The sequence below is a fragment of the Arachis hypogaea genome, chromosome 10, assembly GCF_003086295.3.
Source record: "Arachis hypogaea cultivar Tifrunner chromosome 10, arahy.Tifrunner.gnm2.J5K5, whole genome shotgun sequence".
In the NCBI taxonomy this organism is placed as follows: domain Eukaryota; kingdom Viridiplantae; phylum Streptophyta; class Magnoliopsida; order Fabales; family Fabaceae; genus Arachis; species Arachis hypogaea.
The window spans coordinates 31,549,662-31,567,201 of NC_092045.1; the positions used below are offsets into that span (position 1 = coordinate 31,549,662).

General features: G+C 36.7%; 1 long non-coding RNA gene across 1 annotated transcript; it reads left to right on the forward strand.

The window, feature by feature from the left end:
- Positions 1–12,014: 12,014 nt before the first annotated feature.
- On the forward strand, positions 12,015–14,819 carry LOC112715526 (uncharacterized). Its single transcript, XR_003159767.3, has 3 exons — positions 12,015–12,351; positions 12,706–14,543; positions 14,630–14,819. It is a non-coding gene; the product is annotated as an uncharacterized lncRNA (long non-coding RNA).
- Positions 14,820–17,540: the final 2,721 nt, after the last annotated feature.

Consider the following 17,540-nt stretch of genomic DNA (forward strand, 5'->3'; position numbering starts at 1 on the left):
CATGTTGCATTCTGGAGTCAAACGCCAGGAACACGTCACGAACCAGAGTTGAACGCCAAAAACACGTTACAACTTGGAGTTCAACTCCAAAAGAAGCCTCTGCACGTGTAAAGCTCAAGCTCAGCCCAAGCACATACCAAGTGGGCCCCGGAAGTGGATTTCTGCATCAATTACTTACTTCTGTAAACCCTAGTAGCTAGTCTAGTATAAATAGAATCTTTTACTATTGTACTGGGTGTCTTTGACCATTCGGTCTTTTGACCACATCTTTGGTCTCAGTTTTATTCCATTATTCATCTTAGGAGACTATTGATCACGTTCATGGGGGCTGGCCATTCGGCCATGCCTGGACCTTCATCACTTATGTATTTTCAATGGTGGAGTTTCTACACACCATAGATTAAGGGTGTGGAGCTCTGCTATACCTCGAGTTTTAATGCAATTACTACTATTTTCTATTCAATTCAGTTTATTCCTGTTCTAAGATATTCGTTGCACTTCACCATGACGAATATGATGATCCGTGACACTCATCATCATTCTCACCTATGAACACGTGACTGACAACTACCTCCGTTCTACCTTAGACCAAGTGCATATCTCTTGGATTCCTTAATCAGAATCTTCGTGGTATAAGCTAGAATTGATGGCGGCATTCATGAGAATCTAGAAAGTCTAAACCTTGTCTGTGGTATTCCGAGTAGGATTCAGGGATTGAATGACTGTGACAAGCTTCAAACTCGCGATTGTTGGGCGTGATGACAAACGCAAAAGAATCAATAGATTCTATTCCAACATGATGGAGAACTGACAGATGATTAGCCGTGTTGTGACATAGCATTTGGACCATTTTCACTGAGAGGATGGGATGTAGCCATTGACAACGGTGATGCCCTACATACAGCTTGCCATGGAAAAGAGTAAAAAGGATTGGATGAAGGTAGTAGGAAAGCAGAGATTCAAAAGGAGCACAGCATCTTCATACGCCTATCTGAAATTCCCACCAATGATTTACATAAGTATTTCTATCTTTATTTTCTGTTTATTTATTATTATTATTCGAAAACTCCATAACCCATTATTATCCGCCTAACTGAGATTTACAAGATGACCATAGCTTGCTTCATACCAACAATCTCCGTGGGATCGACCCTTACTCACGTAAGGTTTATTACTTGGACGACCCAGTGCACTTACTGGTTAGTTGTGCGAAGTTGTGAAGTTATGTTTGGACCATGGTATCATGCTCCAAGTTTTTGGTGCCATTACCAGGGAGAGAACGAACTTGAATGCCATTATTAGATGCTAAGCGTCACGCATGCGCATCGTTTGCTTTTTTTTTGCGATCCACGCATACGCGTCAAGCACACGTACGTGTCGACGGGATTTTTGCTAATCCACGCAAATGCGCCAGCTCTTGCGCACGGGTTCCAGCTGCTTGCATCCACGCGTGCGCGTCAGCCACGCGTGCATGTCGTAGCTAATTCTCCGAAGCTCCATTTTCCATCTCTCCTTCCTCTTATGCATGCTCCCTTTCCATTTTCTAGGCCATTTCCACCCTATAAACTCTGAAATCACTCAACAAACGTATCACGGCATCGAATGGCAATAGAAGAAAATCAAAATATAGCATTTTTAGGGTCAAATAAGCATATTTTCAACCATGAGGCAAAATAAGGAAGGAAACACAAAACCATGCATTTTATATGAATAAGTGTGGAAAATATCGATAAAACCCCCTAAATACTACACAAAATAAACCACAAAATTGGGATTTATCATTGAGATATGATGTTGATGACTTTGAATGAATGTATATTATTGAATATTGATACAAAGCATGAATGAGGTTGATGATGAGAAATGATAGTGATAGATTGATGATTGGTGATTGGTGAATGTGTTGGTGGAGGATTAATTTTAATGTTATATGTATTTGATGTTGATGATTGAGGATAGTGAAATGTGATGGAAAAGTTGTGTGAATGGTGAATTGTGAACCAAGAGGGTAGATAGTGTTGTAAATGGAAGTTTGGTATCTTTTTGGTTGGATGTGGTTTGGGGACTTGCAAAATTGAGTACTTGTGGAACTTGGGAAAAAGGAAATTTTGGTGAACTTTGTCTGATCATAACTCATGCCTCAGTTTTCAAAATTTATTGAAATTTGTTTATAATTAAAGTACATTGAAAACTCTTCAAATATATATAAAGTTTGTAAAATTTGAATTTTTGTAGAGGGAGTTATGATCATTCAAAGTTTGGTGTCAAAATATGAAATTCTGCAGAGTTGCAGAATTTTGTGATTTTTGGTATGTGCGCACGCACAGCCTTGTGCACATGCACAACCCTGTGAAATTTTAAATCTGTGCGCACGCACAGACCTGTGTGTACGCACACGCAAGGGAAGGCTTCCTGTTTACAGCGCTAGCACAGCTTGTGCGCGCACATACCCAATGAGGATTTACAACCTGTGTGTACGCACAGCCCTGTGTGCACGCACACGTTGGGAAGGACAGTCTATTGAGGGTGCTAGCACAGCTTGTGCGAGCGAACAGAATTGTGAAATTTTGTACCCGTGCGTACGCACACTTTTTGAAACTTCTCCTGGGCGTGCACACGCACATCCCTATGTGTACTCACACACCCTGTTTATCAAACTCAAACCTTGTTTTCAACTATTTTACCTTCCCAACAAGCTTGTAAGCTTCTGTGACACCATTTTAAGACTCTTGGGCTTATTTTCCGGTATCGGATATGAAAAAGGTCATAGGAGGATTTTATTTGATAATTCTTTGAAAAGTTAGAGGACGGAGGCTTAGAATTCTGATTTACTGAGGATGGTTTGGTGGAGCGAGAAGGAAGAATGATGTATGAATTAAGAAATTGACGGACTAATGAGTTCAGAATTGAATTAAGAACTGATGATGGTTATTATGAGCTTGATGGATATGAGAGAAAAGTGTGCCAGGCACTATATCCTGGGAATGTTGATAATTGATAATTGAAAGTGATTTGAGATGGAAAATGGTGATGTCTAGTGATGATTTGAGGACGAAAAAGTTATTGGATTGTTGAAAATGTGCGGGGCCTATATCCCCGGCGTAGCAGATTTTTCTGCTGCATGACCAGTCATTGTTGAGAGTGTACGGGGCCTATATCCCCGGCGTAGCAGATTTTTCTGCTGCATGACTAGTTATTGTTGACAGTGTGCGGAGCCTATATCTTCGGCATGGTAGATTTTTCTGCTGCATGACTAGTTATTGTTGAGAGTGTGTGGAGCCTATATCTTCGGCGTGGCAAATTTTTCTGCTACATGAATTATTGTGGTTAATTTCTTCTCTACTGCATGAAGTGTGCGGGGCCTATATCCCTGGCGTAGTAGACTCCCTACTACATGAGTGTGCAGGGTACTATATCTCTAGCGTAGCAGATTCACTGCTGCATGAGTGTGCAGGGCACTATATCTCTGGCATGGCAGAAAAGGCTACATCCGGAAGGATATGTCGGGTTGGCATTCACGAACCAACAAGTGATATCATGAGCCAATAGGATAGACATTCATCATATGCATCTCTTATGTGCTTGTTTGCTTTGATTACTTGAGTTTGCCTAAATGTATAATATGCCTACTTGCTTCTTGAATTACTTGTTATATATTTGAGTATTACCTGTGTTTTCCTTGTTTGCATTATCTGTGTTTGTCTGGTGCTGAGGAGGTTAGGTAGGCGGTGGCGACGGGATCGCACGGAGGGTAGGTTGGCGAAGACTGTGGGACAGCGGCATCTAGTTTAGTTAGAAATCCCCTAAGTTAGATTACCCTATTATTATATTATGGTTTTAATTTATGTTTTAATGTTTTAGTATGCTTTAAGATAAATCTTATGATGGATATGAAGTCTAGGATTGCCTTTAGCGTTCCAGGGTCTTATATCTTACATCACTGGACACTGTTACCATACTAAGAACCTTCGGTTCTTATGCCATATTCTGTTGTTGTTTTTTAGATGCAGATCGCAACCCACCTCAGTGAGTTGCTTTGATGGTGGTAGAAACGGAGGATCCTGATCATATTTTGGAGTCTTTTGTCTATTTTGTTTAGTTCTATCATCTTTTGTATTTTGATTCTGCCTAGAGGCTTGTATGGAGAGAGAAAAACTTGTATAAGCTATTTTTTTAAACTTTAGATTCTGTTTTGTTTGTATTTGTGGCTAGCCAGCTTAAACTTCGCAAGCCGTGGTTAGATCCTTATACTGCTATATACTTATCTTTTGTTATATTATATCCATATCTTGTGCTTTAATTTAGTAGCTTCGTTAGTACGTTTTGTATTTTTTTATCCTATTTTTTAGCTATATCCTTCATCGGGCATCTAGATTATATTAATTATTTCTATATATTATATGTATGAGCTTAGAACTGTCGTAATCTCTGATTAACCTTTGCGTTACGACGTGAGGTAAAGCTTAGGCTAATTAGGGTGTTACAAGAAACAGTGTATTAATTCATCAAATTTTGAAAATAAACGGAAAAGAAAGAAATGATAATTTCAAAATTTTACTCATCATTCGATTCAGTTTCTGAATTGGAATCCCTGAATCTGCTTCCTTTTTTTGGATCCCATTCTGCAAGGCAAACAATCATTAGTAAAAAACACCCTAAAAGTGACAAAATACACCCAAGTATATTACTTACTTTTTGGCTGTTTGGGTGGGTTGTTTCCTTTTTGGTTCCTCTGAGTCTTTTTCAGTCTCAAACTCAGAGGAAGAATAGACTTCAGTTTCAGATGTATCACTCTCAGATGATGATGAACTTACCTTCTTTTTTTGTTTTTTTGTTTTTTCTTTCTTTTCTTTTTCCTTCATTTCTTTCAATTTCTCTTTTGTTTCTGCCATCTTTACCATTCCCTGAAACAGTAGAAATGTTAGTTAACAGCATCCACATAAATAAAATACACCCAATGTATTCCATTTACTTACCATATGTCCATCCATTTCTGCTCTCATCCTTTCAACCAATTGCTCTCTATTCCAGTTGGCAATCCAGGGTTGTGCAGGTCTTTCTTCTCTTTTCTTGTCTTTGTTTTTTGACAGATGGAAATAGACTATCATCAGGACAAACAAGCAGCCGTCGATTGACTTTTTCTTTTTCAGATTGTAATTAGTTATGCCCTTGATGATGAAATTCAGAACATGGGCTCCCCAGTTGCCCTCCTTTATTTTGTCTATCTTGAAAATTGGAGCTAAGTGCACAGGAGAGATTTTGTTTATTGTGGTTGGCAACAGGAACGTCATCTGTATATAGACGATGGAAATCCTCTTGAACATGAGGCGATCTTGTTCATTTCCAACAATAATACTCATCATCTCATCCGTCAGATTTTTTAGAGTCTTCCCCTGGAATCTTCTAAAAATCTGTTTGTTATCTTCAGAAAGTTCCTTATAACTAACTTTCTCAGGAAATAGATCTCCTACAAAAAAGAAAACAACTTAAACTAAAAATCACTTGAAATACACTCAAACATCACTCATATACACCCCAACATCAGTCATATACATCCCAACATCACTCATATACACCTATGTTTGTTTCTTGATTATATGATAGCAGAATAATATATTATGAATAATGGAAGAATAGAGATTTTCTGTAATGAGTTACCTGATGCGTTGAGGCCAATCGCAACCCCTATTGTGCTGAGTTTAACTTTAAATGAACCGTAGCTAGTTTTGAGTGTATTTTTCCCCAATTTAAAGGAGTTAGCCAACTCCTTTAATAGTTTGTGATGCACCCTCATTGGCGGGATGTGCATCAATCCACCAAAACCTAAATCCTAAATAATTGCTTTCTTTTCCTCGCTCATATGTCCAAATTTTTCACTTAACAAATAGGTTGCACACTTCAAGTTTTTGGTTTGCTGTAAACAAAGCAAAATTAGAGTCATTAGAATAAGATATATTTGTATTAGGAAAAATTGACTTGTTCTAAGACATATATTTGTGCTTACATTATTTTTTTTCACCTTTGTTTTTGCTTGCCATTTTACTACAATGAAAAAGAGATGTTGTTAATAGATAAAAAATACACCCAAAAATCAGAGATATACACCCAAAGATCAGTCAGATACACCCAAATATCAGCCATATACTCCTAAACTCATTCCCATAAACATTTTGTTTTTTCAATTAAACGAAATTAAATCAGTTCAAAATCATATTCAATTCACCCAAACATTCATAAAATGACACTACAAGGTCAGGCACAATTAGAATAGTACTAGTTAGACTTCAAAACTCCTAATATATATATCAGTCTCATACACCTCTACGTTTTTTGGATTATAGGACATTATATGAGTTCAGAAACATATTTAAGTTCAAAATGCCACTAAAAGCAACAGTCGCATGCCAAGTCCGAGATATACACCCGACAATCGGCCATATACACCCAAAAATTCGCCATATACACCCAAAATCAGTTAGAAGAGGAAAAGTCTTTCATGTAAACATGCACAAACCTACTTAAAAAATATGGAAACATGCACAAAATATGTACTAAACAGATCAATACACACGTTAAAGCATTCACTAGAAGTATGTAAGATAACGTAAACGAAGAACAGTTTCATCAGAACAGTAATATAAGATCTAAAACAAGAAGAACAGTAAAACCTAGAAGAACCTAGAAGAAACAAAACGAGAAATACTGATGATATAGTGCTTCGATTTCAAAATCAGAAATAGAAATGTGAAAAACCTTGAAGAATAGTAAAACAGTACCTTGAATAATGTTTCTTCGTTTTTTCTGGTAATTTTTTATGGAGATTTGTATCTTTTGTTCTTGATTTCTTCTACACTTCGCGAGGAGTTGGAACGTTTCTTCAGAATCGTAAGGGTTTTTTATTTAAATAAATTATTTGCTCTCTTATTTTACGTGAATCCCCTAAATGGTTTTCTTGAACGTGAATCCCCTAAACCATATAATATATAAATCGTCCTAGGCTGGTGTGTGTTATTTAATGTGTAAAAAATTGTACCCTGGAACGATTTATGCATGAATTGCATAGGTGAATAAAGCATAAATCGTCCCACCCTAGTGTGTTTTGCAAGTCACACATAAATCGTCCTAGCCTAGTATGAGTTATGTATTTTCAGCTAAAACACGTTACCCTGCCACGATTTATGTGCATCTTTGTAAACCTCAACCCCCTAGCACGATTTACGTGCAAATCCCTAACCCCCACCAACCTAGCACGATTTATGTGCAAACCTAACCCCCACCAACCTAGCACGATTTACGTGCATAAATACCCCTCAGCAGCCTTCAACGATTTATGCGTTAAGACCCAAACCCTACTTACCTCCCACGAGTAAAGTCTCATTTGTGAGAGACTCCATTAGCGGCGAGGAGGGGAGTGGAGGGGAGGAGAGCAACGTGAAAAAATTCAAGGAAGGGTAGTGGGCGGCGGTTTTGGAGGATTGCTAAGGCGTCGGAGGAGGTGGCCTCCGGTGGACGGCGTCGACGGCGGCTGAGGGCGGCTTCCGAAGGTTGTGTTGGCGGCGGTAGGAGGCTGATTTGGTGGCTTTGTGTGGCGGTGCAATATGGCGAGGAACGACATGTACCGATTGAACGGCATCGCGCACGTGGCAGGTTATATCGACGAAGAGGTTAGTAATTAGTTTGGTTTACAACTGATATAGTCAATGTCGTTGATGTGTTTAGTTATAAGAATGTGATTCATTTTAAGGTTAACATGTTTAGGATAGGTTAGGGCCATGTTTGGTTTAGGAGTGAGGTTGATATCGGAAAATATATTTTTGGCTGTTGTGAGATGTTGAGTTGTAACTGTGCTTGTTATTCTGTTATCAGCCAACCCGGTGTGTACGGACTATCCGCAGGCAACAAAAGATGATATTGCATGACCGTATTATGCCTTACTTAGATAGCGCCGGATTGCTGCATGTTGCTAGGCTAAATGATTATTGGTTTAAGCTGGATGAGCCACTGATTAGTGCCTTTGTTGAGCGATGGCGTCCTGAAACACATACTTTTCATATGCCATTTGGGGAGTGCACTGTCACTTTACAGGATGTGGCATATCAGTTCGGCCTTCCTGTTGATGGATTTCCAGTTAGTGGTTGTCTCAGTGACTTTGAGCAGTTGATGGAAGGTGGTAAGCCTGCGTGGCAGTGGTTTGAAGAGTTGTTCGGTGAACTTCCTCCTGAGAACTGTATTGATGAGTTCACCGTGTCATATGGGTGGTTCCAAAACAGGTTCAGAGACATGCCGAATGATGCTACAGAGCCCACGGTACAGGTCTATGCTCGTGGGTACATCATGATGTTGTTGTCGACGATGCTTTTTGGCGACAAGTCTGGGGCCAGAGTGCACTTACGCTGGCTCCCGTATGTTGCGGATCTCGACGAACTCGGAAAGTATAGCTGGGGTTCGGCGACGTTATCTTGGTTATATAGGTGTCTCTGCAGAGTTGCCAATCGGAATGTGAAAAACTTAGCTGGGCCACTATCATTGCTGCAGTCCTGGATATTCTGGAGGTTCCCCACATTCAGCCGAGAGGGTTTGATGTTATTCTCTGGCCGCTTGCATCCAGGTGAGTATAATGCTTATTATTTAGTGTGATATAATTTAGCTCCAAACATAACGTATATTATTAATGACTGAATCTCTTTTACCCTATGTCTAATGGTGCTGTTGAATATTGCAAGTGGGGTAGATACATGCCGTCATCAGATGAGAAGGGTCCTCGGGTCATTGCTACCCGACACAGATTGGACAGGTTGAGTATCTTGATTGGTGGTACAGGGTAGCCCGTAGATTTCTGTCGCATGACCGGGATTTAGTTGACCCTCGCCAGGCCGGGGTCCCTGCAGATGCTCCAGTTCGAGGTAATATCGCTGTGCCCGCTAGACAGCAGGGACCAAACTTCCCAGACAACCGTAGGAGGGCTACGCGTGAGCGGGTCGGAACGCGATATAGCCAGCCACTGCGCCAGAGGGGCGACGATGCCTTGGAGTTGGATGAGACACAGGGTGGTGATGAAGACCATGGGGGGAGCTAGAGTCATCAGGCTGGCTGAGGACACGGCGGTGGGGGATCCGGCTGGGGTTGGGGTGGTGGTGCTGGATGGTCTGGTGGAGGGGGTGGTGCAGGTCCCTCTGGCTGGGGCAGTCAGTCTGGAGGCTCTGGTCGGGGTGGTGGTTCGGGATCTGGTTGGGGGGTGGTGCTGGAGGGTCTGGCCGGGGAGGGGGTGTAGCTGGATCTGGCTGGGAGAGTTGGGCAGCTTGAGGGTCTAGTCGGGGGGGTGGTGCACGTGGGTCTGGATGGGGTTGTGGTTCGCTGCCTAGTGGGTTCGGAGGTGGGGGTTCGGAGGGGGGTTGAGACCACGACCTTGTTCACTGACTTCTGCAGTCTGAACCAGATGGAGCAGGTATTTGGTGCGGGGAGTGATTTTTTTGCTGAGATAGTGGAGTTTGCCAGCACAGATGGTGATTATAGGCCTCAGTTTGAGGGAGGGGCAGTGGATCTTAACGTCGATCTGAATGAATCACCGACTACTTATCAGGGAGGTCCGTTTGCCATGGGTGGTACTCCGGCATCTGCCGTGCAGGGACAGACACACACACAGTTACCTGACGAGACCGAGCGTGCTTCTGGTATGGAGGTTCATCCACCTGAATCATATGTACCGGTCACTCAGAGGAGGAAGCGCATCATCAAGCCAGCCAAGTGTGGCACCGGGTCACATATGTGTTAGCTAGTGGGGTATTGCTATGTTGTTGTTATGGTGTTCATGTAGGGCTTCTCACTGTGGTTGATGTTATGTTGTTATTGAGTACTGTTGTGGTTTCGATATTGTTATGTTGTTATGTTATGTTGTTATTTAGTACTGTTGTGGTTTCGATATTGTTATGTTGTTATTAAACACATTTGCCGTTTCGTTATATAACACATAATTCATTCTACGATATTGAGGGATAAAGATTTGCACATAAATCGTGCTAGGTTGGTGGGGGTTAGGGATTTGCACGTAAATCGTGCTAGGGGGTTGAGGTTTACAAAGATGCACATAAATCGTGGCAGGGTAACGTGTTTTAGCTGAAAATACATAACTCATACTAGGCTAGGACGATTTATGTGTGACTTGAAAAACACACTAGGGTGGGACGATTTATGCTTTATTCACCTATGCAATTCATGCATAAATCGTTCCAGGGTACAATGTTTTACATATTAAATAACACACACCAGCCTAGGACGATTTATATATTATATGGTTTAGGGGATTCACGTTCAAGAAAACCATTTAGGGGATTCACGTAAAATAGGAGAGCAAATAATTTATTTAAATAAAAAACCCGAATCGTAATTTGTTTTGAATGTGGCTTCAAACTTGACGGTTTGCGTTTTGATTGAGGAAGAAGAGGAAGAGTCTGCCATAATGAGCGTGTTTTGGAAAAATGCAACCGTTGTGTAAGGCGCGTGCGTTTACGCTCCATTCTAAAGAGTGTAGTGCGCGTGGTTTTTTTTTTTTTTGTCTGCGCCAACTTGTATAGCTTGTAAGCCAAAACGGCTTGTATGTGTAGTAGGCCTGATTTTCAATTAGGTTCCTATACTTTTTTTTTCTTTTTATTAAGTTCCTGCACTAAATATTTTTTTCAATTAGGTCTCTTTTAGTAGTAATTGACTTAATTTTATAGGAACCTAACTAAAAAAAATTGGTGCAAGGACCCAAATAAAAGGAAAAAAAAGTGTAAGAATCCAATTAAAAGAAATTTGGTGTAAGAACTCAATTAAAAGAAAAAAAGTACAAAGATCTAATTAAAAATTTCACAAAACTATAAAGATCAACAGAATAATTAAACCCTTTTTTTTTTTTACCAAAACTCAACTTATCATATTCGTAGGTTTATAACGTGTCTTCTACTTATCCTCAACTTGCGAGTATTTAACCAATTTTACTTACAGGTTATAAAAAAATTACAATATTCAACAATTTGATGAGATTTTGAAATTATAATTTGATATTTATATGTTATCAAATAAATTTGACTTTTATATAAACAAATATATAAAATATCTAATTTAAGATTTTAGCTTAATGATTAAAATTTTTTTATATCAATAAAAGATTTTTGGTTCAACAGAAAGCACACCCTCAGGCCTTAGCACATTTTTTATATAAGAAGTCTTTAACCAATTTAGTCCATGAGACTAGGGGTGCACAGACCCGGCCCGGCCCGAAAGCCCGGTCCGATCCCGAACACTTTAGGAACTAATTTGGAGTGATTTCATCGGGTTTAGGGTCGGGTACGAGTCTCAAAAATAGACCCGGTCATTATTTCGGGTCGGGTCCGGGCCATAGCTCGGGTCATCCGAAGTCGGCCCCGGTGGCCCGGTCATCATACACAATTAATATTTTGTGTTATTAGTGATGGATCATGACTATTCTTACGTGGAATTTAAGTATTGTAAACCTTAATATTTTGTGTTATTAGTCATTATAAGACTATAAGTTAATGTTTTATGTTTAGAATGCATAAGATTTTAGACTAATACATAAGATTGTGTTATTTGTATTGATTTAAATATTTGGTATTATTAGACAATATTAGTATTGATTGTGGTTATGCTTTAATATTGATTGTGGTTATGCTTTAATTTTGAAGAATGGTTGGTTCTTGTTATATTTTTCTAAGTGAATTTTACCATGTTAACTAATGGTTGGAGCCTTGGAAATTTGGATATTTTTACATACTAGTTTACAAGAAGGTATCAACGTAATGTAATGTTAACGGCCCGATTTTCACCCGGTTTTCACCCGATATAATTGTGGCCAGAAAGTGTATTGGTTTCATCGGGTTTAGGGTCGGATTCGAGTCTAATAAATAGACCCGGTGCATATTTCGGGCCGGGTCTGGATCACATCAAACCCGGCTTCACCCGGCCCATATGCACCCCTACATGAGACCATGACCCAAATATTCTTGTTTCCCGCCAAGTGTCGCAACGCACAGCATAGCGCAATGCTTCATTTTTCAAAAATGTCGACCTTTCTGAGTTTCTGTTTTTCTCCTCAAACCCTAATCCCTAATTTTAACATTGTTTATCATCTTAATGCGTGCATCTCCCACCCTCCTTCTTCTTTCCCTATCCACCCTCACGTGACCTGAAACGTTGCCGTTCGAGGAGGATCTGTTTCTGGAACCTTCATCATCATCATCTTCTTCTTCTTCCACGAACTAGGTGAAGGAGTATAGGGAGCAGTGGATGAAGAACGAAGACGTCGCTTATGTTGTAGTGAATTGCATGTGCCATTATGATACCGGGTTTAGGGTAAGCCATTCTAATTGCATTGATAACATTTATCATAAACTAGTCATCTCAGAATGAGTAACAATTAGATTTATATATTTTCTGTTGAAAACAAATTGGCATGATTGATTGCTGAGATTAGTGGAATTTTATGGTAAAATATTAGTTGGTCAGTTCATGTGTCTAGCAAGTAGAATTTGATCAAGTTTAGTACTTGGAAGCATCAATGACGATATGACGGGATTTTTTTCATGTTTTTAATTCCTTATGGCGTGTAGTTTGTCATTGCATTCAGTATTCTGTCTTTGTTCTAATGCTGTGTTGTTTTGTTATATTGCTATGTTATTTATTCAAATATGTGTATCTTCTCCTAAGGCATACAAGTGGATGATGCAACAACCCTGGTTCGGTTTCATCTCTAGCAGATTGCATGGGTAATGATTAATGAACAAAAAAGTTTTCAAAGTGGCGTGGGATTTTTTATGATATAATTGACATGGCTGTGTCCCTAGTGAGTCAATATTTTGTGTATTGATTTCTGCATATCCAGTGTGCCTGTTCAAGATATTCTGGATGAAGCATTCATCATTTACAGTCATATGATTGAGGTTACCAACCTTGCCTTGGCTTGCATAATTCCCTCTTCGTGTCCTTGTAAGCAAACCAGGGAACTTTTCAAAGCATTACCTAAAACAAGCTGAATTTATCTATTGTAATTTAGTTGCAACTGGACTTGGTGTATATTACTACTTAAAGATAGCAATGAAGGCCTAATTTGGCTACATAGTTATCAGGATATCGTAGATAAATAAAGGATATTGATTGAAGAAACCGATGCAATGTGCTAGAATTGAGGAAGGCAGGGACATGCTTTTATCCATATTGAGGGCTTCTATGAGGGAGGGGGATGCGGTCAAAGAAGAAAAAGCTTGGCTCAAATTTCTCCGGTCCAAAAGCAACCCCCCCCCCCCCCCCCCCCCAAACATCACAGGCCACCGTGTATAAGATGGAAGTCTACTCAAAGGTTGGTATGTTATGTAAGTCTTTGGATTTAATGAGGGAGATGCAGGGACAACTGATAGCAAGACATGATGAAGCACATACTAAAATAACTGAGATACTGGTGCAAATATTGAGAAATAGAACTTGTTGGTAGACATGATGACAGATTTTGTAAAGAGTGGTTTGAAGACATTGGCACCATCATATGTACTTTGGTTGAATTTACATGATAAATGGGAGCTGCAATTGTATTGATGTCTGGAGAAATGTTGTCCTAATTCTGCGATATAGTGTATTTGGTAAAAGTTGGTAATTTTGTCAAGGCTAAGGATGTCTTTAACCGAATAAAACATGATACTATTGCCATCTCTGTGATTCAACATCATCTTAAGTACATGTCTTGTAGAGATTACATAAAAGCAACTGAGACATATAATTTCATGTGCCAGAAAAAGTATGAAATTGAAACACCATTAATGGCAAAGCTTGAATATATCTTGAACTTGAGCAGGAAAATTGTTAAAAAAATTCAGTAAACCTGATGCTAATCAAAGAGAAGAGAGAAATGTTAAGTAGGTTGCTTTTAGGTGGTTTGCAGATTGATTCTGATGATGAAATGAAGGAACGTATAATCCATTTTGATTTCAATGATAAAACTTACAACCATGATGCCTAGAAGAATAATATATATGGCTAGTTTTACCAGTGACTGCATCCTTCTTGCAAGTTAAGTGATGACAGTCAGGAAATACCAGAGATATTTTGTACTGTTGCAACCTCTTATTTTGGTTCTATCCAGATCAGTTAGTCAAGGAGTCAACCTACAGTTTCTAAACTAGTAGTCCATAGGTTGATATCGCCTAGTGTTCTTGCATAGTGGTACATGTATGGTGGCCATAGAAGTTCAGCGGGGGAACGTTTTGATCAATATAAAGGGAAGTAACATAGGTGTTGACATCATTGTCAAAAGGTTAAAAGCCATGTACATCAGAAGTAAACAGGTCTGGAAATTGGTTGAACCTTATATAAATTATACATGTTAGAGAATTTAAAAGATTTTCTTTAGTGCAGGAGATAATGCTTTAAGGAAGGATTCAATGGATACTCTTAACATAAATTTCAACAGTAAGTCAGACTCTGATGGATGAGGGTAATAACTCAACAATGATCATTGCCTTAAGAGCTTGCTGGACAAAATTATCTTTTGATGAGTAAGATTTTTGTTAATTTCCTCTGAATGTAAAGATAATGCTTGGTTTTGTTAATTTCCTCTGAATGTTTAGCTATTACTTGGCAGTGTAATATTGGCATTGCTGTGTTAATTGAAAGGCTTCATGGTACCATATGCAATCGAATCCCTTCCTTTAGCACATAGGGTATGCTTGATGTCATGATCAGGTTGTTGATTTCAGTTTCTCCCTGAATTTCTTCTATTATTTCTCATGAAATTAATATCAGTGTAAACAAACAATTACACAAGTACACTCCATCAGTAGTCACTTGCCAAGTCACTTGTATGTTCTCACTTACACTATACACACTACTATGTTCTATAGCTTTGTTCTTTCTTTTTTATCTTTTAGGGTTAGACTGTTGAGCTAATTGTGCCTTGTGCCACAGTTTGTAGCAAGAATTTATTCGGTTTCTGCCTTTTTCAGTCCAATATTTGCAAACATTTTATTGTCTTTTGATCAGAATCTCTTTACTTTTATTGTCTGTTATTGTATTTCACATGGGGGGGCTCTTCGATCATAAATCATGGTCATGGAATATTTGTAATGCGACGTATTTGGGGGTGTCTGGCATAGTGGCTTTTTCAAGTTAGGGGTATATATTCGCATTATCGTAATTCCTTGAATACTTTCTGATCCTTGTGTTTCTATTTTGCATCGACCTTTCTTTTTACGTTTGTTGCTGAAATTTATATATTCTGCATCAGAAGTTTTAGTTGTATGGAACTATGGATCACTACGATTGAGAAAAGGTTAATTTACTTGTGTTAATATACTTTATTGGATTTATGCTGGAGGTTTTTTCTTTTTATAAATAATGTTTGAGGTTAATTATGCTATTCATACAGTCGTATAAAGATTTTTTTTTTTATAAATTCATTTTGTAAAAATTGAACCATAAGATTATTATTTAACAATTCATATTTATGCACTTGTTAAATTTTTTTGTTTTTGTCAAGAAAGATACTGGATAAACAAGTGTTTTATAACTAAGTCTTAATTAAGTTTCTAAAAAGTTTTTTTTTAATAGCAGAAATATCGAAATTTTATAAAAACAAATATAGAAATTTCTTGTACCAAAGAAATTTAAAAAAAATACAGAAATTTCTAAATAAAATACAAAGTTTCTGGATAAATAACAAAAGAAGAGATATGTTGAGAAAAAAATTTGTAGCAAGTAAGAAGAATAATGTATATAGTTTTTGTTTTTAATGTTTGGTGTAAGTTTTAAAGTTGTCTCTAACGTTTAAATTATTCTATTTACGTCCTTAACGTTTTAAAATTGGCTCAATATTGTCCTGTCGTTAGGGATTTGTTAACAGAATTGATGACAAGACAAAATTGAGATAATTTTAAAATGTTAAAGATTTAAATTGAACGAAAATGTTAGAGAAAAAATAATACATAGAAATAAATTTTGATTTTATCCTTTAATAATATTAATTTTTTATGGTATATAGTTATTTAATTATTTTTCAATCACATCTAAGTAAATTATACTTAATCACAATACTGTCATTCTAAATAAATTTATTTTTTATAATTTTACTCTTAAAAATTTTTACTCAATGTTTGTAAAATGACTAGTATATAAACTTGTGAAAAAGAAAAAAAATAGGTATGATACATATAGAATATAAATTGTACGTTTTGTCTCTAATGTATCGAAATTCTTTAATGTTTAATTTAATTAAACTTTATTTTTAATTTTATTCTCCAATAATATCAATTTTTTTACGATAGATAATTATTCAATTATTTTTTTAATTTTACTTTTACTCACATTATTTTTGTCTGAGTGAATTTATCTTTCATTAAAAGAAAAATTAAAAAAATTAAGTAATTATTTGTTAGAAAAAAATTGAAATTATTGAAAAAAAATTAAAATTTATTAAAAAGTTAAAAATTAAATTAAATTAAATTACACATTAAAAAAGTTTGGTATATTAGAGATAAAAAGATATAATTTATATTTTATTATACTCTTTCTTTTTCTTTTCGAAAGTTTATATATTAGTCGTTCTACAAGTATGAGTAAAAATATTAAACTAGTAATGCAATTCATTCCGTTAAAATTCATTATCATTTTACTTGATTTTGTAATTCTTTTAAGAGTAATGTATCGATTTTGTTCCCAATATTTTCGTCCTATTTAAGTTCTTAACGTTTCAAAATTGCTTCAATTTTGTTCTACCTTCCGTTAACAGATCACTAACGGCAAGACAAGATTGAGATGATTTTAAAACGTTTGGAACTTAAATAGGACGATTTAAACGTTATGGACAACTTTGAAATCTACCCCAAACGTTAGGGACAAAAACAATACTTTACTAAATATTTAAAATTACTCTATTGGTCTTTATAGTATTACTAAATTTGTAATTAGATTTTTATATATATTTTTTAATTGAATCTTTATATTGTTTTTAATTTTATAATTAGATCTTCTTCATTTTGAAAACATTAAAATTAAGGAAATATTTCTTCTAAAAATATGTGGTTAAATATCTAATTAGATTTTTAATTGTGGATATCTTTAATTTGCAAAAAAATATTTTAGTTAACTATATTTTTTTGCACTAAAAAAGACCTCATTATAAAATTAAAAATAATGAAGAGCCCCAATTAAAAAAATATATCAAAACTTAATTACAAATTTAATAAAATTATAAAGACTAATATAAAATTAAACCTATTGTAAAATAGGAAAAAGAAGAACTTTGACTTTTTCATTCTTTAGGGACACTTGGTTAGAAGCTTGATTGATCAATAACTTATTCATCTAGTACTATTTTTTTGACAATTTTGATTTATAAAAAATATATATCAAATGATTATGTATTGATGTGAAATTTTATGATTTAGAATGTATAATTTTCTTACCCAACAGTGACTTTTATATAATGTTATTTCGGTGAAAAAAAATTAATAATGTGATGTTTATTTAAACTTATACTAGTGTCATTTTTTTTTTCT